Consider the following 25609-nt stretch of genomic DNA (forward strand, 5'->3'; position numbering starts at 1 on the left):
AAGGGAGGAGAGGAAGTTCTAGGAAGGAAAAAGGTATTAAGAGTGAGTAGGAATCTGGAGGTCAATGTGTCCAGGAGTGACGGACGTATAGATCCATTTAATCTAGTCTCCTTCAACGGAAGCAATCTTCCGAACAGGCCTTCCATTGATATGCTTGGTGTAACTATAAGTGACCAGCTCAGGTACGGGGGCTCCATCGAAGCCAGAGTAAAGCTGGCCTCTCAGAAGCTGGGCGTACTGTACAGGGACCGCAGATACTTTAATAGCACACAACTGCTGACCCTGTACAAATCGCAAGTGCGCCCTACTGTCGAATTTGGCAGCCATCTCTGGTCCGGAGCCCCTAAATACCTGAAAAAAACCCTTGACTCTGTGCAAAAACGGGCGGTCCGTTTGATAGATTCCCCAATCTTAACAAACGGACTGCAATCTTTAGAGCACAGGCGTCAGGTAGGTATGCTGTCCTTGTTCTATCGGTATTACAATGGAAGATGCTCTGAGGAACTAGCGTCATTGATCCCATCGGCACTGGTGCGTAGTCGGGATACACGCCAAACGCGCGCCCAACATTTGTACACGGTTGACATTTGTCACATGAGAACGGGTCGCTTCTACGATTCGTTCTTAAGTTCAACAGCTCGGCTGTGGAACGAGCTGCCGGTCTCTGTGTTTCCTCCCTCCTACAACATGAGACTCTTCAAGACCCATGTTCACTCCTTCCTCTCCACAAAAAGACCCTCCACACAGCATCCCCAAAGATGACATAGGCCCTGAGGGAAATTATTTTCATCAGGGCCTCCTGTGTGGAGTTAATATAAAAAAAAAATTAAAAAAATGAGACCTGGAGAGTCTGGAGAGGTTCCGAAGGTCCCGTTGGGTAAACGTATCCGCCGCCAAGATCTAGACAAACCTCACCCCATGAACCCGGACACCCATGCTGATGTCACTAAACGTAGCGAACAACTTGGAGTCATCAGACAGCCTTCGTGGTCCTGGACTAACAAGCCGAAGGTTGCGGGTTCAAATTTCAATTAATGAATTTGTGTTATTTCACAATTTAAATACTTAAAATCATAAATAGTATATTTGCAGCACGTTCCAAAGTGGAATATACTCTCAATATCGCCCTGGTGTAAGACCGCCATTCAGAAATGAATCTTGAAATGGCTTTGGCGGTGTTTGGTGACCTGTCTGAATAGCTAGTTACCTCTCATCTTCTTCCCCTCCCCACAATATACAGCCTCACAACATACCCCGATTGGGGATGCCTTAGTTTCACTGGTTCCAGACGGTTAGGAATATTTTGGAACTCTTGTGAGCTTTCACATTAAGGCGATGCACTACGTCGTGTAGTATTTTAAATTGAACTGCTATCAATAACACCCCTTACGTAGATGGCGATAAGGTTTAAATTGCCGCTTAACACCATCCGCCTGTTTTGATTTATGCAAGAAAAAAACATGGCCAAAAAGTGCCTTTTATTTTATTTTGCTGATGTTCAGGCATAAATATTCAATTTTTTTTTCGATTATTTTTATAAATTACTTAATTTGCCACATTAAACAATGAAATCATAACCGAAAATGGGTTCGTAAGTAGAAGATTTTGAACTTTAAAGCAGTTTTCATAGGCCTTATACATTATTTTTTTCTGGGCTTATAAAAAGACTTATCTTAAAAATACTCGATTGTTTCAAAGACCAGGATGTATTCTATTCGCAATATTTAATTAAAGCATCTGAAACATTTCTAGGCGAACAAATTTTTAAACCAAAAAAACAAGATTTTGCATTACTACGTATGGCATCGCCTTGATTAATAATTCATCAAAAACGAGAACATAACCGATTAAGTACTTGCGTTTACTTTTCTTTAGACGAAAACAGAAAATTATACATCATTTAAATCATATTCCCCAATATATTAAAGGTATTCCCCACATTTGGCGTACAATAAAACAACTGTTCCCTTCCGGTTGGAAATGGTGTTTACGTCAAAGTAATTATTCCCTAGTGGTTCAAAAGAACAAACAGACAAACAAACATAGATAGGAACTAACCTAACCCCACAAAAGGGGTCTGAAAGTGTAAACACCGGACATCGGACAAGTAAATAGAGGTTGCAATGGTCGTGGACCATTGCCCTAAAAACCACCACCTATTGCGCTTTGATCGCTAACTAGACGTAAATTAACACAGAGGGTAGTTTATAACGGTAGATAAAAGTATAGAATTGTATTTTATTTTGTTTTGTATCTTGTGCACTTTATGCGGGATGCTGAATTTGTGTCTTCCACGGAGGTTACAAGTGCTTATACAGGGTTTTCCAATAAGAGGTGTTATTTTTATATTCAATCGTAAAAGATCAATGGTTTCGTTGCTTGGTGGCACGTAGCGCCGTTTTGTTGAAAGTAAACGTTGTCCAGATCAATACTATCCAATTCAGGCTATGAAAAATTACTAACCATCTCTCGATAGCGCAATCCATTCACCGTAACTGTTGCTCCAGCCTTATTTTTGAAAAATTAAGGTCCAATGACTCCGCCGGACCATAAACCGCACCAAACAGTCACACGTTTAAAAAAAAGGCTTTTCAACAATAACTCTTGGGTTTTCCGAGCCTCAGATGCAACAATTTTGCTTGTTGACGAAGCCACCGAGGTGGAACTGGGCCTCATCACTCAAGATGATTTGCATTTGATTCACTCAAGTGAATTTTAATAATTTCAATGCATTGTTGAAGCGTGTATCGTTCCATTTTTATTAATGGCGTAGTTTCTACTTGTCAAATGTCAAAAAATTTCAGCTTCAAAAGTAACATCTACCGAAATAGCGGTCTATTCAAAATAACACCTCTTATTGGAAAATCCTGGAAACTATTAGAATGTCTGGAAACTAGTAGTATAATCGGGAAACTAGTGAGACTTTTTCGGCAACTTCAGTGTTAATACTTTTGAAGCCAGATCTACGCTTCAACGCATTGTTAGGTTATAAAACGGCTTATATTAACCTCATAGCAACCGTTTTTTCAATTTTGTCTCAAAGAATTTCTACTTCGGAATCGATTTACCCAAAAATAAAAGTTATAATATTGAGAAATCAATATTATGTTAGCTACTCCGAGAATAATGATTAATATTAAATATTGCTAATTTATCAAGAATCTCTTCAAATTATTCGTAATCCGGTTAAAAACTGGATTGTGCAGGCACTTGGAGAATTAATTGATAGTTTTCCTGATAAAGTTTTAGTAAAATACGAATTTATTATCATGACAAAATAATAATATTTACGTATATCATCATTATATATTGTTAAGGCAGGTGCATGAACACGTGTTCTTAATATAATAGGAATTTACTAAAAGTTTATCAGAAAACAGCGTTCCATCTCGTTTTTAACCTGATTACCAATAATTTTAAGAGATTTTTAATAAATTAGTAATACCCATTTTTCTCAATGTACCGGCCGGAAGAAAGTTTGAAAAAAGAATTTTCATTGAGATATTGACATTTCCATGGACAAATTTTTTACTAGAAATAAATTTTAAAAATACATAGTCTGTAATTAAATAGACAGGTATTTAAGTACCTACTTACAAATCTTATAATTAGAGAAGAAACATTGGTTTTGATTTTTTAAATCTAATGAGAGACGGGCGCTTTTTGAACGCGAGGTCTACCATTTACAGAACTACTAGTTAAGTTATGTTAGGTTAGTTTATTACCGGGTTGTATAGTTTTAGGATGAACAAAATGTTAAAGCAAATAAAAAAATTGCCATTGAAGACGTAAAAATTGACAATTTTATTGAATAAAAATAAACTTAGTCTTTAAATAAATACTAGTCTTTATTGAATTATTTGACGGTTTAAAAATAAGCTGACGTAGCGTAGTGGCTAGTGCACCTGACCAGTAATCAGAAGGCTGACGGTTCGATTCCCGTCGGCAACATTTATTTTTTCTCGGAAACTATTTTCTTTTAATATATGGTGTTTCAGGCTAATAATTTGCCATCCTTTGTGCTTTGCATAAAACCTTTTCTGGTTAACATATGTTTATCTTTACAAAAAAAATAATAAACTTATTAATTCGTTAAAAATCAAAGATTCGGCAAAAGCAATTAAATTCCTATTTTCACGTGAAATAGTCCTCAATTTACACAAATGATTAACAAACCTCATTAACTCGGGACCTTTCAGTCGGAAATCAACCAGGAATGACTAGGACAAAAGATTTGATTTTGCAAATTTCAAATGGTGCGAACTCGCTGAGAAATAATTACTATAGATAATGGTATTAAATCATTTAATTGCAACTACAGTAATCACTATTTATATAGTACCCCCAGCGTTGCTCGGGTTAAATTAGTTGGAAATATTGTGTTAAAGAATTAAAAAAACTTTACGCAAGCCATACTAATTATTTTGTTTTATTCGAGAATAAAGGCTGTCACCCAGTCAGTGATCGACGTTATCAACATGCTTGTGGGGCCTGATGTTTAAAGTAAAAAAAACTTACAGCTCTTGAAGGCTGCTGTGGTCCAGAGGTAAGGCTCTCGACTAACAACCCCAAGGTTGCCAGTTCAAATAAGGACGTGCGCAATAATTTTATGTGATGAATTTGTATCAATTAACAATTTGTTAATATAAAATAAAATATAGTATCGTATCAGCAAGAGTGGAAGATACTACCAGTATCGCCCTGGTGTAAGACCACCATTCAGAATTGAAACGTTGCTCCAAATGGCTTTAGCCATGTTTAGTGACTAGATCTGAATAGCCAGGTACTTCCCCACCTTCCTCTTTCCCTTCCCCACTTACCTTCAGCCTCACAACATCCCCCAATTGGGGATGCCATAGTCTCACTGGCTCCAGACGGGAGCAGTTGGGACTCTTGTGAGGTATTCACTATAAAAAAAAAGAAGCAAAAGTTGCTTTAAATGGCTTTTTGTGACTAAATCTGATTATCCAGGTATGCCTCCACCTTACTCTTCCCCATTTCCTTCCCCTCCCCACTTACTTCAGCCTTACAACATACCCGAATTAGGGATGCTTTAGTCTCACTGGCTTCAGATGGTCGGGAGCAGTTAGAACTTTTGTTCATAGTTCGTGAGATTTATTTTACATTTAGTTTTTAAAAAAGGAATCGTGGGGTTGAAAATCTTATTACAGAAACCATATTTTTGTTAGCCATGGGCACAAAGGGTAGGAAAATTTCTCTTGAAAATTGAGGGTCACAGTATAGTTTCAAAATGAACCGCCCAAGGCAAGGGCAGATGGCAAAGGATCCGAAGACATAATTTGTATTCATATACTCAAGGATCACTTCATTTACATACAACAGGACTGATACTCTAGCCTTTGAGGCGCCAAACCATATTTTAAAAAAAAATTCTCATAAAATAATTGGAGGCGTGAAAAAAAAAAACAATATTCGTTAATAACAAATTTATTAAGGGTTTTCAGATTTTGTTTATATCGTGTCCTAATCTGAACTTTTTTGACATTAAAGTAAAGACAAAATGTTGGTATATCATTCTTACTTGAAGTTAAATAGTACAGGGTTTTATAATAAGAGGTGTTATTTTGAATAGCCCGTTATTTCGGTAGATGTTACTTTTGAAGCTGTCATTTTTTAACATTTGACAAGTAGAAACTACGCCATTAATAAAAATGGAATGATACACGCTTCAACAATGCATTGAAATTATTAAAATTCACTTGAGTGAATCAAATGCAAATCATCTTGAGTGATGAGGCCCATTTCCACCTTGGTGGCTTCGTCAGCAAGCAAAATTGTCGCATCTGGGGCTCGGAAAACCCAAGAGTTATTGTTAAAAAGCCTCTCTATCTTCAACGTGTGACTGTTTGGTGTGGCTTACGGTCCGGCGGAGTCCTTACTTACTTACCTTACTTTTTCGAAAATGAGGCTGGAGCAACAGTTACGGTGAATGGATTGCGCTATCGAGAGATGATTAATGATTTTTTATAGCCGGAATTGGATGGTATTGATTTGGACAACGTTTACTTTCAACGAAACGGCACTACGTACCACACAAGCAACGAAACTATTGATCTTTTACGATTGAATATCAAAATAACACCTCTTACTGGAACACCCTGTATTATAATCACTCAACCATCCATGTACACAGTGTCCCACGCTCATACCGCGAAACTTTGGGGGTTGATTTTTTTAGGAAAAAAACTTCGAAATTTAAAAAAGTTACGATATTTTTTTCTTTTTTTAAGTTTTACAAAGCGTTCGTACATTTTCGCCTTTAATTTAAATTATTGATTAATGTCTATTCTATTGCAAACAGTTTACATAATAAGTAACAGTTATACAGAAATCTTAATAATCAGCATATGTATGGGTTATTATAAGTTTGTTGTGAACACCTCACTAGTAGAACTAGCGCTGAGGTGTTCGCATGTTTTAGGAAAAGTGTTATTATGCCATCATTAGTAAAAACACAGAATCTTCCTTGAGATTTTCAACGAGGATATTGTTGTACCACCCATGGCAGCAGTATTTTTTGTATATTAGATTTGGTGAAAACAAAAAAAATACTTCAATTGTACTTAATGATGCAGTTAAGACGAAAGAGCTAATCAGCTGTTCTACTTAAGATTTTAAAAGGAAGCTACAAGCCAAAAATGGGTATGTTCTTGGTATACCTTATATTGTAGGTAATAGGCATTAAAATCGCTTGACAAACAGAGTCTAGAAACGTTCGATATCAAGCACAAAACTGCTTTTTATTTATTTTGTAAATAATTTTATAAGAAAGCAAAAAAGTTAAATCAATTGAAACTGTCACAGATAATATTATGTATAATACTGTATTTTTTAAAAGTTGTTTCCTTTACGCGTTCATACATTTCTATTGGAAAAATGTTTTATTAGTAGTTGACATTTATATTTTTTATTGAGTATTTTATTTTTTTACTTGTATTCTACTCAAGCGAAACGATAGGAAAACTTTCAATTTATCTAAAGCATATTTTTTAGTATTCATAATGTACACCAATTCGTTATAAAGATTAATCAAAATAGTGATTTATCATTAAGTTTCACCTTAAACGTGAGAGCGGCAATTTTGTTATGCGAACACGTGCATTATACGCAAAAGTAAAGCTACGAATACACTAGACAATATTTGTTTGGTGTTTAAAATAGATTTATTTATTATGCTACGTATATATACGCAAGCCGAACTGCCGAACTAAACCTCGACTTATGGGAAAGGAACAAAGCAACCGCAAATGGCGCGAAAAGCCGCTTCATTCATTTCCCGTAATTCGTGGCTCGGTTCGCGTTTAAGTTCGCAAGTTTATACGTACCATTTGATGCTTATCAATCCTACAACCACCACCAATGATTTGCGGTATGACCGGTATGAACAGAGGTGAGTTTGGTTTATACACTCTGCGTATTACATAATTAACTTAATATCACAGTATAATCGCAAGATTCAACCCGAACTAAATGCAATCTAGTTTTTTAGATGGTGACCGGATTACTCATCAAAATGACAATTCAACACATCTATAAAAAATGTTATAAAGTTATGAAAAGTGATGAAACAAAAACTAGGTTAAATATGTAACTATTTAACCTAGTTTTTGTTTCATCATTTTTAATGACTTTATATCACCTTTTAAAGGTGTGTTGAATTTTCATTTTGAGGAGTTATCAAGGAACCGATATATGGCGTTTATAATAATACCTTAACATAATAACATATAATAATACCTTACCTTTTTAAGCTGTCGTACCATTAAATTAAATATACCATTCCTAAGAGAAAGTCCAGTTATATCCAATTTTCCAAAGTCCTAAATCCTGTATCTAAATTTCGCCAATAAACAATTAGATAATGTTAATTAAGTGTTAATCTCATGTGACCTACCAGGTAAGTATTGTACTATATATTTTCTCCATAAATAGTTAAGTAATAACATAGATCACTGTAGAAATGTATTATAAGTTTGTGCAGCGCACTTGAGGTGATTTTGCACAAAAACGGCGCTATACAAGTCATCCAATAATAATAATTATTATTAAAGGTATAGGTACTGGAGGTTATGCACCGCTTACCCGCCCTGTTATAAGTAACAGATGGTTACTCCTTCAGGGCTCTCACAAGGACTCCAATTCTTTTTGGTCAACGACTCTACATTTATTATAAAAATAATCTAGACCCCCAATGGCTGCAGGATGACTATAGGTATAGGCTCTAATAGTTCTGTGAACAGTAGATCTCGCGTCTACTGATAAATTCTGTGAAACAACTGGCCCTTAATATTATACACATTTCTGAGACGCTCAATAAGCTATATTATAACCACTTTGTAAATATGTATATTCACAATATTGTTTAATTAATATTATTCCTTAAATTATTAATATCGAAACATATGAACTGCTTACTGCGGTTTAAAACCAATTTATCCACCGAGATTAAACCATTTATTCCATATTTTTATGTTCTATAAATTTGACACTTTATGACGAGCGATCGCTCAAAACGTCATTGCAAATATACCATTATATGCCAAAAATCGCCCGAATGGTTAGGTAAGCACGATAAATTTATATAATATCTGAGAGAAAATATTCTACTTCTTGATTTTCGATGTTAAACTCCCACTGTTTGTTCAGTGACCATCCCTTGTAGATTATAGAAAGCATTGCATGCTTCTGACGCTATCTTACCGAGGAATCTGTCTGCGAGAGAGGTATTCAAGATAAACGCTGAGGGCTTTGTTGTTAACTTGAGGAGAAAACCGCCAAACGGGATAGCAGCTTCGTGGTCATGCTGCATTAAATAATTTCCTAGATTATGCATCTATTCGAATACCTGGAATCTGGAAATTTTGACGCCGCACTGCAAAAACGGCATAGTTTGGTTTGACGAAGGTTATTTTCTATAAAAAAATACTTATGTATAAAATGAAGCCCGCACAATTTAATCAGAGCCTCTCAGCATAACACGTAGATAATTTCAGTATTACCTTTGTGAAATACCACCATTCGGAATACAAATTTTGCTTAAAATTTATTTAGCGTGTTTCATGACCAGAACTGAATAGCCAGTACCACCTTTCTCATCCCCATCTCTTTACCCTCACCACCCACCTTCAGTCTCATAAAACACCCCAATCAGGAATGTCATTGTCTCAATGTCTCCAGACCGCCTCGAGCCGAAAATGTAAGACCACTATTCAGCGTTGAAGTGTAGCTTAAAATGGCTTTAGATTTGTTTGGTGACCGGATATGAATAGCCAGGTACTTCCTCACCTTTCTCTTCTCCATATTCTTCCCCTACCCTCTACCTTAAGCATCACAATATACCCCGATTGTGAATTTCATAGTCTTACTGGCTCCAGATGGTGTGAGCAGTTGAGACTCTAAATTAGTATCGATTGATTTTTTTTTCGATTCTTGGAATACATTTAGAAGACTCGGGGCGAGATTTTAAGACAATATTGAGATATTCCTTAAACCTTTCGGCATTTCAGAGACCGTCCTTGTTTGCTAAATACTCAGGAAATTGCACCCAAATTTTTTTAAAGGATTTCCGCACCTTTCGCTTTTTCCAATGAAAGAATTTCTCGTGTTTTTTGGCAAAGAAAATGTCATGCTTTAAAGGGGCGTAAATGAAATTTGAGATATATTTCCTGTGGTAAATGTAAACAAAGACGTTCTACGAAACATTATTTTCTTGATTGTTTGAAAAACAAAGTAGGTAGAGTGCTTTTTTTTAACTAAAATTAAAATTCTAATAAAATTTCAAATTCAATAATACATCAATGTTACCTTCCCTTTCAATATCGTTAAAAATAACAACGCGACCACAAACTGTATCGACCTGTTTAAATAAATAACCGAGGAGACAATCGTTTTCTTCTTTTTTTATTCTGGTCCCCTCTCCTATCAGCGATTGGCTATCATCAGATTTTAGATGTTTATGGTCAAACAGAACTTACGTTAAAACTTACTCGTCGTCGATGACAAAGCATTATATCAACTTTTGGTGTCAATCACGTACACACACACACAAATATGATGACATTACAGCAGTTCATATATTTTTAAATATCGGTCCTACATGATCGGCATTTTGCGAGGTTAGTAGAATTTTCGTCGCCAGTTTCTTGTTTGGAAAGTTTTACCCTCAGTCAAAGTTTTAATAGAAATTTAAAAATAAACATTTTTTTAAACGTGAGAAATATATTTAAACAAAATATTTTGTTTTTGAATATGGAATCATTTTTTGGGGAGGAGAAACACACTCAGCTATCAATTATATGGAAATCGCCCAGAAAACAATCTTCAATGTAATACTTTAAAAGAATTACTGACATACACAAATATTCAACGTAGTCGACATGCTAAATATACCAAAATTTTACATAAAAACAACATTAATCTGTCATTTCTTAAATCAAAAACAATCTTCAACAAACCAAGACCATCATAATAGACCATTTACACAAGCGTAAAAAAAAAACTCCGACGGTAAATACAAGCTTTGGACAAATATCAGGAAATAAAGGCATTCAACAGTCTTTCTCCCGATACAAAAATTGAGGAAAACAAAAAACATTTTCGATACAAAATTAAAAGACAGATTAAGGAACAAAAAAAGCAATATTATAAAATTATTATGTAAAATAATTAAACAAATGTAAGTTATACACAATACACACATCATTATAATGGTAACCGGATAAATCATCGCAATGATACTTTATCACATATTTAAAAAGTTATATAATGTCATGGAAAGTGATGAAACAAAAACTTTATTAACTGGGTTATGTAGGTTAGGTTAGGTTAGGTTAAAAAAAAATTTTCATCGTTTCTAATGACTTTATATCCCTTTTTAAAAGTGTGTTGAATTGTCACTGTGTTGAGTTATCATGGAACCATTATAAAATATATCATCCTTTATTTTTGTATTTTATTTTAATTCATATTAGTTTTATTTAAATTTATGACTGTCTATGTGAGGATGTTGTGTCGGCGCTCTTTATTGGCAGCAGACACATGTCAGCGCTATATTGGCGGCAGACACATGCCTGAACGGATGACGAACCTCGTGCTGGCACAGTTGGTCTAAATAACAAATGTAGATCCTAGGAAATAAATTGTACAGCGCCCTTGAGGTGATTTTTCACAAAAACGGCGCTCTACAAATTATCCAATTATTATTATTATTATTATTATTGATTTGATTTTTTTATTGAATTGTAAAATGGAGGCCTCAGCACGGACAAAGTACACAGTGGGGCTCACATTATCAAATATTTTTTTTAATTATTAAAGATTGTATCTAAAAAATTAAAATCTATTTAAATGTTAAATAAACTTTATTCTTAAGGTTTAAATTAATAATGTTATTTTGTTGTTTCAGATATCCAACATCTTAATCCGACGATTCTTGCTTGTCACCAAGAAGAACTTTGGTAAGTTGTCAAACCATTTTACCAATAATAATTAAGTATCAGTACACTTGAGTGATTAATTAATATATTTGAGTGATTAAATAATAAATTATTTTGACATTCAATTGATTAAGTAATTATTGATTAATACATTTGATTGATTAAGTAATGATTCATTAATACATTTGAGTGATTGAGTAATTATTAATTAATACATTTGAGTGATTAAGTAATTGTTAATTAATACATTTGAGCGATTAAGAAACTGTTGATTCGAGTTCATTACATACATTCGAGTGAATAAGTAATTGTTAATTAATACATTTGAGTGAATAAGCAATTGTTAATTAATGCATTTGAGTGATCTATTGTAATAATGAAATTAATATTATTTGAGTTTCTAAATAATACTTCTAGTGCACAACGACTTTCAAAAATGTTTTTGCTAAAATAGTCAATACATTAATATATTTTCATAAATAAAAAAAATTCCCACACGGAGAAAAATTACTTAAAAAAAATATTGCTAATTTATTAAAATCTCTTAAAAAATTTTATAGGTTTCCTGATAAAGTTTTAGTAAAATTCCAATGAATTGTCACGAACACGTGTTCGTAAGAATCGTCGCATTTCTTAATTATAAAGAATATATATTGCGTGAATACGTGTTCCGATATTATTACGAATTTACTAAAAGTTTATCAGGAAGCGTCCTGCAGTCTAATTTCTAACCGGAATACTAATAAATTATAGATTTTTAATAACTCAGCATTAAATTTTCTCCGTGCACAATCAAATTTACTTACTCAAATATTTTGAAGGCCTGATCGAGAAATTATGAAAAAAAAAAAAATTCTTTACATCTTAACTAAATAAATCTTCACAAAAAAGATTTCATAATTGAGAAAAAAAAAATAATGTTAAAGAGAAGTATTTTCACAGTTTTTAAACATTCCTTAACCGCTTTTTAATTCTTCAAAATCTTTGATAAAAACTTATTTCCATAAAAACTTTGATACGTATATTCCAAGCAGGTATTTAAAGTTCAACATTCAGCTAAGTTTTCCATTTAAAAAGTTATATATTTCTAACAATGTAGAACACTAAAATGTTACTGGTCTTCGAGTATTCGAGTTAGCATCAGTTAACGAGTCGACTTAACCACCTCGTTAAGGTAAAAGTCTTAAACCAGGAATGTTAATTGCAATAATATCTGTCTTCTGATAGCTACTGCAGCCACCTCCTACACAGTAGAGGTGAGGCGTATTTATCGTACCCAGTAAAAGTACCGGGTATTTCCATGCGATACTTTGTACTTGTGACAGATCTCCAAAATACCTAGTTCCAAAATACTCATTAGTATTTTAACGTTCTTATTCAAAATACTTAACTCTAAATTCGACTGTTGTGAACTCCTGCAACTTATAAACATTCATACACCCACAGTAACAACACGACAAAATACAATATTTTACAGCAGCACACATAAGCGTAACTACATTGCCCACTCTCCGATACAACGACTTCACACCATGGGAAATCATTACTTGGGTGATGTTGACATATTCAATACCAACTTGGCAAGTTTTGTGGATCATTTAAAACATTTATTTCAACAATACTCTTAAACACATCATGTAAACCTACAAATAGCTGTAATTTTCTGTTTTTGTTTCTTGTGTTTGTATGACTTGTTGCATAGCTTTTATCAAATGTAATTTTATTCTTATTTTTTATGTTTCAAAGTATCTGTCAAATTAAAATTATCCTACCAACCATGTAAAAGCCCTCTGGGCGTCAAATAAATAAATAAAATAATATCAGGACTAAATATTTTTGATAGGTACTTTAACTAGGTATTTTTGATGGGTATTTTTAATAGGTATTTTAGATGGGTATTTTTGATGGGTATATTTAGTAGGTATTTTTGATAAGTATTTTTGATGGGTATTTTTGATAAGTATTTTTAGTATGTACTTTTGATGAGTATTTTCGACGTCTATTTCCGTTGGGTATTTGTGACTGGTATTTCTTGTATTTGAGCGAAGTTCTGTAACAACCCCCCCCCCCCAATGGATTTCAAATATTTTGTGGGGAAATACTCATTTTGAATACTTTTGAGTATTTTGTCACCGGTATTACCTAGTAACGAAAAGTACTCATAGGACCCACCTCTACTACACAGTGGCGGCTATCTCTAAGGAGCGTTGGAGCAGCGCATTCCCAGATTTTCGGTAAATCTAAAAATAATAATTATCAACAAATTATATTATCACCGAAAATCAAAGCAAGTAACAGTAATAATGTGTTGTTACTCCGTGAAGGTTTACTTGGCTTGACGTAGGGCTTCGTAGTAGACTGGCAATATTTTTACCACCCATTTTTGTGAGTACAAGCCGCCGCTGCTCCTACAAGACAGTACAAGAGGTAAGGCGATGCACTACGTCGTGTAATATTTTAAATTGACCCGCTATCAATAACAACCCTTACGTAGATGGCGATAAGGTTTAAACTCCCCTTTAACACCATCCGCATGTTTTGATTTATGCAAGAAAAAAACATGGCCAAAAAGTGCCTTTTATGTTATTTTGTGGATGTTCAGGCATAAATATTTAATTTTTTTCGATCATTTTATAAATAACTTAATTTGCCACACTATACAATAAAATCATAGCCGAAAATGGGTTCGTAAGTAGGAGATTTTGAACTTTAAAGCAGTTTTCATAGGCTTTATATATATATTTTTTCTGGGCTTATAAAAAGACTTATCTAAAAAATATTCGATTATTTCATAGGCCAAGATGTATTCTACTTGCAGTATTCAATTAAAGCATCTGAAACATTTCTAGACGACCAAATTTTCAAACCAAAAACACATGATTTTGCATTACTACGTATGGCATCGCCTTAAGCGAAATACTCTGAAGTAATTTAAAATCATGTGATTTGGGTTTGAAAATTAGAACGCTTAGAAATACTTTAGTTGCTTAAATTAAATACTGTGAGTTGAACACATCATTTGAAATAATGGAGTATTTTTTCGATAAGCCCAGAAAAAAAGTGGCATTTAAAAACTGTTTTAAGTTCAAATCTCCAACTTATAAACTTCTTTTCGGTTGTGATGTTATTGTGTAACGTGCCAAATTAAGTTCTGTAGAAAATGTTAGTAAAACATTCAAACGTTTTTGTCTTTTTGCTAAATAAAATAAAACAAACTTTTTGGCGATGTTTTTTTCCTGCATATATCAAAACCAGCGGCTGGTGTTAAGCAGGAATTTGAAGCTTATCGCTATCTACATAAGCAGTGTTATTGTTAGCCTACCGACTCTTAATGTTACATGACGTGGTGTAGTGTAAACAGAAATGTGCTTTATTTCAAATAAATCCATTTCAAATGGAAATGCAAAATGGGTATTTTCCATTTTGCATTTTAAATGCTTTTCTAAAAACCATTTTGCATTTTACATTTTAAATGCTTTTCTCAATGCATTTTCCATTTTAAATGCTTTTTGCAACATTTTTCCTACTATCTCCACTCATATTTTTTTCATAAGCCCCAAATAGTTGGTCCTCAACCTCGCTATGAGAGATAATTTACATTTGTCAAGTTGCTCCCTGGTAGGAGCCCTGGCAATTGAGTGATACCATTATAAAAAATACTGAACATGGGGCCATGACGCTGTAATATTAAATGTTAGATAGCAGTTTCTATGTTTTTACGTTGGCAACATTAGTCCCGCGCAAATTTTTGTGGTTTCATAATCTGTAGTCGTGGTGTTTTTGGATTTACCATCATGTAGTATGTTTGTTCTACATTGATGTCCATTATTAAATGAAAAAATTCTATAATTATATTAATTGTTTGACCTGGGAAACCATTTTATATTTTCAATGCATTTTGAAAATATGTATTTTGCATTTTGCATTTGGAATGCTTTTCTAAAAACCATTTTGCATTTTCAAATGGAAAAGTTTTGACCCATTTCCATTTTGCATTTCAAATGGTTTTGGGTACCTATTTTGCACATCTCTGAGTGTAAATACTATACAAGAGTTACAACTGCTCCAAACCGTCTGGAGCCAGTGAGACTAAGGCTTCACCAATTGGGGTATTTTGTGAGAATGGAACTATGTTGAGAGGTAGAAAAAACTGGGGAGAGAAATACAATGAGGAAGGTGAAGGACAGAGTTTATTCAGATCTGGACATCAAAGACGACTAATGCAATTTCAAGCGAAGCATCCCTTCTGAATTTATTAAATTAATACATACATTGTTTCAGTAGGAACCTATTTCCCGGTGACCGGATAAATCATCACAATGATAAATAGAGTATTAAATATATTTATGTATTTCTCTATGTGCGCCCCTAGATCTTAATCTTTATAATTACACTAACAATAATTATAAAAAGATTAGATCTATCAAAAAATTTATATATAAAGATAGTAGCAAAAGTCGGTCATTTTGAATACATGTAGGATAACGAAAGATTTTTTTAAATATTTATGTAGAGGGATCAGTAGGATTTATAGGCCCTGTTAGGAGTTCTACCGAGCCGAACCCTCTGATATGAAAATATCTGGAGTCGGTGAATTATTTTCCCATTTGATCTCTGGTGAGTTGATGTGTTGTTCTTGTATTGTTCTGTATTTATTTTGCTTATATAATGCACTTGCATAATGTTGATTGACTAGATCAGAGGTTCCCAAAGTGGTCTATATGGACCCCCAGGGGTCGATATCGGCATGCTGGGGGTCTATGTCAGCGAGAAAAAAATTTGGGGATTCACGAGATTAAAATGGGGGTACATACGAACGGACCCCCATTTACCTCAAGTCAACATTTAGGAGTTCCGTAAATGACACAATAGACCTAACACAAATATAATAGACTGAGAAATTACTTATTTGATATTCGTATTTTTATATTTCGTAAAGTTGTTAATTGAGGTATATAAATAGAGTCTACGTTCCTTTTCTCGTCAGAAATAATACATTCCAGCAAAACATTGCACATTGGAAGCTGCAAATTTTCCTAGTTCCCCAACTTGTTTTTAAAAAACGTCCAAGTAATAATAACGCTCAACATTTATATGCACTTCACACAGACTTCAAAACTAAGTTTGAGGACATTTTGACTATGGAAATGCAACGTTGAAGAATTGGATATCATGTGACAAGAAGAACTGACCGGAATAACCACTGACAAAGAACTAAGGGGCAGTTCTGTAGGGCCAGCTACAGAAAGAAATTCCCGTTGATTATCCTCCTTCATTTTCATTTGGTGTAATACCTCACAAGGGTGCACCTGACTGCAAAATGTAAAGACAGAGCAACTATACCACCACCCGGTTGTTGGGCAGGCAAGGGAATATTTTTACTAAAAAAAAAATGATTGTCACATGGGACGTTAATAGTTTTAGGAAAATTCAATATTCAGCAGGCAGGGGGTCTAAGGAAAAAAAATTGGCAAGTGGTCTACGGGGCAAAAAAGTTTGGGAACCTCTGGACTAGATGATCATTTGTGGAAAAGTGTGTGGAAAGGTTTAGTTTTTCTTATGGGGAAGATTTAACCTGGACATAAAATCGATAGTTAGAATTTAAAAAAAAACGCAGCTGTATGAATGGGATATGAAATTCAATTTATCCATATTGGTACTATATAGTATCTATATAAATAACAATGTTAATATTCGTTTGTTCAAAATCTTAAATTTCTGAAAGTTCTTCACCTATTGCTATGAAATTTTGACACAATGTTGCATTGAAATACGCGTATGTTTTTATATATTACATAGATGTCACCTACGATAGGTAAAAACATGTTTAAAAAACAGTGCCATCTGTTGGACGTAAAAGCAACACGCGCTATTGTTTATCTATCTGCACAGACGGACTGAGCCACAGTAATGCTTGGCGGGGTACAACTAGTAAAAAATAAGAGAGAAACCAAATTAATCAACGTTATACTCATAGGTAAGTGCAACAAGTACAAAGTAAATAGAAGAAAAAAAAAGCATTTATAAGCCTGAAGTAAATAACAAAAATCAACATTTAAAGAAAAAGTAACGCATGTGGTAAAAATGAACATAAGAAGAAAGTTATAAATACAGTTTACATACATATTATTTAAAAACATCAGCGAAACAAAATGTTAGAAATTTTAGTATGGAATACATGAAAGAAGACCATGAAGCCATGTAAAAATAGTTTGTTCTCAACGAATAAACAAAGAACAACTCTGGAAATCTCGCGTTTAGATTTGGTACCCGTAACGTCATTAGCTTTGTTAAGTCAGGTGCATTCTTTGAGCCATTGATTAATTTGTATAAAAGTACAAGTGTAGTACAAGTAGTGGTTCTTCTGCAAGATGAATTTAAAAATCTGGTTATTTCATTAAATTAACTTGTTCAATAGGTATCGATAGCTGATGAACAATTTGTTTTGAACTCTCTGATTTTTAATTTGATGAGTGGAAACCAAATAGTGAATTTTTATTCTAAATTACTTCTTAATTACATGTGTGATAAGTATTTTTTTCAGTGGTAGTTGGTCACTTAGTTATTTCTACAATCTAAATCATATTATAGTATTTGGAGACGAACAATGAAAATGACAAGATGGATTGGTTGATAAGAGTCAATGAGTTGGCAATTTCGGAAGTGGCGGTAGATTTTCCTGCAAACTATCTAAATCCTTTGGAAAATAGTGGAAAATTCAAAGTCTAAGTGAACTGAAACAAGAGGCGTAGGTATGTGTGGAGTAGAAACCTAGTCGGAATTGATTTGATCAGATTGCAAGCGTTAGGACCAGTGATATAGGAAAGTCTAGAATGTTGTTCATGTTACCAAAAGTTCGGAAAAGTGAGAAATTCAAATTTTTTTTTCAATTTTGAACAGTATTTTTTATGCATTTCGTTATTATTAAGATAATTTTTTTTCATATTTTTTTCTCCTCGAAAACGCGCCACTCTATTATTTTGAATCACATCACGTTAACATGGTGTAGTTTTCAATTAGTTTAGTTTCCATGGCAATGTTTATTTTCAATTTTATTTGGTTTTACGCTCAACGGGCTTTTACGTGAATTTTAAGAACATCCGAGTAATATAACCAGTGAACTATCGAAAATTATACAAAAAAATGATATTTAACAGTAAACTGATTAACTGAATATGAAATACTATTAGTAAAACATATAACAGTAACCGAAAATAATATAGAAACTAGAACAATACTACATATAAGACAAATCACTAAAACTACATTACCAACTCAACTTTAATTTGTAGGATTCAAGTGCTGGTATATATTACGCTTAGTTCTATAAATATGTCAATAGTAACCCTAAACTTGTTGCCCAGATCATACATCCTATTGGTTGGTCTATTAGTTGGTTGTGTACGTATTGCAGAATAATGTTATATTTTGTACGATATGCAAGTGTAAATATTAACATAAGAATAATGACATATTTTTCACAATCCTCTTTATTAGAATTTCCTGTTCTGAGGCGGCCTGTAGTTTTATTTTTGATTTTATATTTTTGTAATTTATCTCTAGTTATCTTCATAATTAAGTCTACACTTGTTTTGTATCTACATCATAAGCTAAAATGCATGAACACCTCAGAGGGTTTCCTAGTGAGGTGTTCACGAAAAACTACAACATTTAAACCAATTATGGTAACAATGATTCCTACTTTACCCTCTACAACAATCAATCCACATTAACATCAAGACACTTTCTAATAATAAAATCCTCGTTCCTCCAACACAAAATCCAAAATATTAGATAAAATCTTTGAACTATATTGCCTACACACTCTATAACTTTCTTCCAAATATTTATAAAAACTGCAAGCATACTTTGAAAATTTTTTAACTAATGCTTTAAAAGAATATTTTGTTAGTAATTACAAGTAATTTTCTGGTCATGTCCTGTTTCTTTTTCTCCCTTCTTTTTCTTGTATCCATTATTTATTTTTACCTGTGTGTGACTGGATAAGCACATTTCTGTAAATTCCTACATTGGGTTTTAGCTTAAATGTTTATCCTTGTTTGTTGTTTGTTTTCTTTCTCTATTCTCGTTGGTTGTTTTGCTTAAGCTCTCGTTTTTTTTTTAAAATTTTGTACCTTCGTAAAATTGTAATACATTCTACTTATGTATTTATGTAAATTCATCTCTTCACAAATTGAGTTCAACAACTTTTTATCAGAACTTATTATTTGTGTTATCCTGGCCTAATTGACTGTAAAAACAGATATTATAATAATAAATAAATTAACCTTAAAGGTGTTGAAAACTGACATCTAGTATATTGAAAATCTATGGTTGGAATTCTAGACTAGAGGAACTCTTTGCATGTCGGATCGAGAAACAGGGGCTTAAGAATATAAGATTCAAACCCGAGAAGGCGATATTAATAATAAACGAGAATAACGTTTGTGATACAATAGCTTAACTTAATACTCGAATTTACAGGTGAAAAAAAATGAATAATATATATTATATTTTGTGATTTATAATGCGAGGTTAGAAGACTTGTAAATACACAAATATTCATAAGAAAGTGCATAAAAATAGAACAAATAAATTATTATTGCTTGCTTTTTGACTTTTTGCCTCGACCACGAATCCGGAGGTGGCCGGGCTTAAGTCTCGGCTTACCCAAGTAAATTTAATTTGGTTATTTCAGGTAAATGACCACTATTCAAATTTTAAGCGGTGCTTGAAATGGCTTTAGCCGTGTTTGGTCACCAAATCGGAATAGCCAGGTTCTTACCTATATTTCCCTTGTCTATCTCCTTCCCCTTTTCACTGTCGTGCATTGAGTTGTGATCAGTTGGGACTCTTGTACTTTACTCACATAAAAAAAATATTTCTTGTAGTTTTTAAAATTAAGAATTTTTTACAAATTTTAAATTATTTTATTTTATTTGTTTTTTTTTTTGCTAATTAATTAAGCTTAATTAATAAGCAAAAAAATATAAACCCACTTTTAAATATTTTCCCACTAAACTGGTATTTCCCGTCTAACAATATCGTAATTCCCACTTCTTCCACTGTTCAATTGTAATCTGTATTTAATTTTTGACTTTGGTATATACTTGCTCCTGATGAGGTGAACATTGTTCATGAAACATGTAGAGGTTATATATATTAAAGTGATGTAAACAAAGTTATTTGTGTTTTAATATAATGTAATTTATATTATTCAAAATGAAAAACTGTAATGAATTTGCGACTGGTATCTTGTAACCAGTGGCGGCTCGTGACTTTTGGGTGTACTAGAGTGCTAATATTACAAAAAATGTCATTATTTATGTTGTTGTAACTGAAAAAGATTTTTTTTTTCGTAATTTCGATTTTTGTGTGAAGATTTTTAGGAAATTTCAGTTTGGTCATGTGCCGCACGGATTTCCCGAAAATCTTCATTAAAAAAAACGAATTTCCGAAAAAAAAATTAAAAAACCTTTTTAAGCTAGGACAACATCAAAAATGCCAGTTTTGCAATATTAGCACTCCAGTACACCCAAAAGTCACGAGCCGTCACTGCTTGTAAATATTGGATAAAATTAAGCCAGAAATAGGAACAACGATATTATTTATTTATTGCTTTATTAGCGCCATTTTTTAAAGGTTTTTACAAAGGAATAGAAAAATGCAAAGTATTATACGTAACTGGAATGCCGCAGTAAAAATCTTTTGTATTTTTTGTTAATTGAGAAATTGAAGATGTCCGCTATCTCGGCATAATTAATTTCTTTTATTTCTGGGCCATTAGTAATATAAAATATGGTAGTTAGTCCCAGAATTTATACGCTGAACTAAATCCCGACTTCAAGCAATTCTGGACAAACAAGTCAGTGAAAATCCTTCTGCCGACAATTTAAACATATTCATGTTATTTAAAAGAATGTTGTAGTTTATCAAAATTGCTTAAGGCGATCCACTACGTCGTGTAATATTTTAAATTGAGCCGCTATCAATAACAACCCTTACGAAGAAGGCGATAAGGTTTAAATTCCCGCTTAACACCATCCGCCTGTTTTGATTATGTTATGTATTATGTGTTATGTATTATGTAAGAAAAAAATATGGCCAAAAAGTGCCTTTTACTTAATTTTGTGGATGTTCAGGCATAAATATTAAAACATTTTTTCGATCATTTTATAAATAACTTAATTTTCCACACTATACAATAAAATGATAAACGAAAATGGGTTTGTAAGTAGGAGATTTTGAACTTTAAAGCAGTTTTCATAGGCATTTACATTATTTTTTTCCGGGCTCATAAAAAGACTTATCTAAAAAATATTCGATTATTTCAAAGGCCAAGATGTATTATACTCGCAGAATTTAATTAAAGCATCTGAAACATTTCTAGGCGACAAAATTTTCAAACCAAAAACACAATTTACAATTTGGTAGGCGGGAATGTGTACCGCCGCCCTGGGAACCATTTATTGGATGACCAACACCTCTGCCACAGGTCACCCCAAGTGGTTCGCTACGTTTGGTGACTTAGCAGGGGTGCCCGGGTTCATGGGTTAAGGTTTGCCCAGGTCTTGGTGGCGGGTGCGTCGGCCCACCTTCTGCGTGGCGGGCCGGTTGGGAGATGCTGGTTGAGGGAAACCCTTTACAACCGGTTACCGCTATCCGGGCCGCTCGATAGTACAGGGGCCCGACCCTCAGGCTCACGACTAAGGGTGGGCTGCCCCATCAGCGAGTGAAAAAACCCCGCCACTGCTGTTGTGCCGGTTCGTGACCGGAGGGGACCCAGCAGCAGCGTTTGGGGCGCATTGGATGCCCTCTCCAGCCGGACTCACCCAGCCTATCGCCTAGCACCGCAGTGGGTGGGCTGGAACCAAACGCTCATCACTCCTGGACAGCCTGAACCCCAGATTCCTACCCACCCCTCATACCTTTCCTTTCCAGACCTTTCCTTTCACCTCCTACCCTTACAAAAAAAAAAAAAAAAAACTTTAAATTCATGAACATACAACACATCAATTTTAACATCATTACAGCGGCGAGTAGCAGGTGTCCCCGGTGCGGGCCAAAACTGTTGGTAAATTTTGCCAACATTCGCGGCCTGCACACAAATTTAAATTCCGTCCATCACCATCTTTTGTCCCAACGTCCCAACCTTCTTTTCATATCCGAAACTCAGATAGCCGAGCCGTCAGACTCCTCGTATCTGGACTGCCCGGGCTTTACCCTCGCAAGCAAATTCCGACTCAAAGGATGAGTCTGCCTCTATAGTCGAGCTGACGTCAACTGTGTACGACTATTGAGTCTGGAAAACTCCAGATTCGACGTAATGTGGGTGCGCGTCAATCTTGCCAGTACGGCAAGATTCTACGCATGTCTATACCGCTCCCCGAACCATAGCGAATCAGACACTTCCGAGCTCTTCAAACATTTGAGCGATACTATTGATGATCTCTTGCCCCGCTACCCTTCGGCCGAGTTTGTTGTTCTGGGTGACTTCAATGTTCATAACGAACCATGGTTGAAGTTCTCAGGCCCAACAGACTTGGCTGGCCGACAGGCGGAATCCTTTGCCATTTGCTACGGATTAGAGCAATTAGTTCAGGAGCCTACAAGGGTTCCTGATGTCCAGACTCACCGCTCCAATCTGTTAGACCTATTCTTAACTACTGTGCCACACGGTTATAAGATTGACGTCGCAGCGCCTCTGGGATCATCTGACCACTGCCTAGTGACGACATCAATCCCCGTTAGCCTCAGACCAACCAATGAGAGACTGAGGAGAAAAGTGTGGCACCACTATAGGTCAGCAGATTGGTTCGGTATGCGGGCCCATTTCAACGCTTTTCCGTGGTCAGCTGTTTGTTTTTGGACTTCGGACCCTTCAAGATGTGCCCAGGAGATTGGTGAAGTCATCAAATCGGCGATGGATGGCTTCATACAATCGACTACTAAAGAAACTGGTGTGGGCTCAAAGCCGTGGTTCAGTCGACAATGCTCCGAAGCAGTTCGACGAAAAAACGCGGCTTACCGAGCCTACAACACATCTCGAACGCCCGAAAGCAGATCAGCATACAACAAATCGGCAAATGAATGCAAGAGAATCATTAATAGGTCAAAATTCGAACACGACCTGCAGATCAGCAAAAAGCTGGCTGCCTGCCCGCATGGCAGCAGAGCATTCTGGTCGCTTGCGGGCTCAATAGGTCGAAATTTTTGCAAACCCAGTTTGCCACCTCTTACCAGACCTGACGGCTCACTAGCAAACACCGCCACCGAAAAGGCTAACCTATCAGGGAAAATGTTTGCGGAAAACTCGACCCTCGACGACGGGGGTGCTGTTCCGCCGTCGGTTCCTCACTGCGGCTTCTATATGAAAAAGCTGAGGATCCGGCATCGGGATGTACTCCACGTCATACGGGGGCTCGATGTAAACAAAGCTAGTGGACCTGATGGAATACCTGCCCTGGTATTGCAGAGGTGTGCTGCGGAAATAGTTCCAGTTTTATCAAAGCTCTTCAAAATGTCCCTGAAGTGTGGCACTGTGCCCTCTGGTTGGAAAAAAGCGGTAATTCACCCTATTCCCAAGAAAGGTGACCGCTCCAACCCGGCCAACTACCGCCCCATATCGATCACATCAGTTCTGTCCAAAGTGATGGAACGTGTGATCAACGACAAACTGCTCACATACCTCGAGAAGAACAAAATTATCAACGACCGTCAATACGGATTCCGGCGGAACCGCTCGTGCGGTGATCTTCTCGCGTATGTGACGCATGTTTGGGGGCGGTGCCTGGAACGTCACCCAAACGGTCGCACTAGACATATCCAAGGCCTTTGACCGGGTCTGGCACCGAGGACTTGTCAACAAATTGCATTCTTACGGACTTCCCGCATCCCTGTGTACGTGGATTGCTGACTTTTTAAGGGATAGGTCGATTCAGGCGGTTGCTGACGGTTTCACCTCTTCCTCACACTCCATAAATGCTGGCGTCCCACAGGGATCGGTTCTGTCTCCGACTTTGTTTTTGTTGCACAACAATGACCTTTTGACATGTGCACCGATTCATTGCTACGCGGATGACAGTACAGTTCATGATAGCTTTTTGTTTGATAGGCCCCCAAAGGGCACACAAACTCCAACGGCTCGGAGGGCTTTGAAGCAGAGAATGGACGGTTATCTCGAGAGTATTTCCTCCTGGGGTAAAAATAATCTCGTCGAATTTAATGTTTCAAAGACCCAATCCTGTCTGATTACGTCTAAAAGGGATCCAAATGATAATCTAGTCTCCTTCAACGGAAGCAATCTTCCGAACAGGCCTTCCATTGATATGCTTGGTGTAACTATAAGTGACCAGCTCAGGTACGGGGGCTCCATCGAAGCCAGAGTAAAGTTGGCCTCTCAGAAGCTGGGCGTACTGTACAGGGCCCGCAGATACTTTAATAGTACACAACTGCTCACCCTGTACAAATCGCAAGTGCGCCCTACTGTCAAATTTGGCAGCCATCTCTGGTCTGGAGCCCCAAAATATCTGAAAAAAACCCTTGACTCTGTGCAGAAACGGGCGGTCCGTTTGATAGATTCCCCAATCTTAACAAACGGACTGCAATCTTTAGAGCACAGGCGTCAGGTAGGTATGCTGTCCTTGTTCTATCGGTATTACAATGGAAGATGCTCTGAGGAACTAGCGTCATTGATCCCTTTGGCGCCGGTGCGTAGTCGGGATACACGCCAAACGCGCGCCCAACATTTGTACACAGTTGACACTTGTCACATGAGAACGGGTCGCTTCTACGATTCATTCTTAAGTTCAACAGCTCGGCTGTGGAACGAACTGCCGGCCTCTGTGTTTCCTCCCTCCTACAACATGGGACTCTTCAAGACCCATGTTCACTCCTTCCTCTCCACAAAAGACCCCCCACACAGCATCCCCAAAGATGACATAGGCCCTGAGGGAAATTATTTTCTTGAGGGCCTCCTGTGTGGAGTAAATATAAAAAAATAAAAAAACATGATATTGCATTACTACGTATGGCATCGCCTTAAATATGTATTTAAAAATTATAAAACCTAAGAATTTATTTTGTGATCTTTGAATTTCTTGTACCAATGAATATTTTAATGTGGATTCAAAGCGGAAGAATTGTTCCCAAGT

At 35.5% G+C, this 25609-nt stretch overlaps 1 protein-coding gene across 1 annotated transcript in view; it reads left to right on the forward strand.

Annotated features, from left to right (window-relative positions):
• The window catches only part of Dh44 (corticotropin-releasing diuretic hormone 44), a 435996-nt gene that overhangs the window by 274393 nt on the left and 135994 nt on the right, over positions 1-25609 (forward strand). The window contains exon 3 of the mRNA XM_089647556.1: positions 11426-11477. The gene's annotated coding sequence lies outside the window, so the exon portion shown is untranslated. The remainder of the gene's footprint in view (positions 1-11425; positions 11478-25609) is intronic.

The sequence above is a fragment of the Hesperophylax consimilis genome, chromosome 26 (assembly GCF_061612785.1).
Source record: "Hesperophylax consimilis isolate HC1 chromosome 26, BYU_Hcon_1.0, whole genome shotgun sequence".
Taxonomy (NCBI): Eukaryota; Metazoa; Arthropoda; class Insecta; order Trichoptera; family Limnephilidae; genus Hesperophylax; species Hesperophylax consimilis.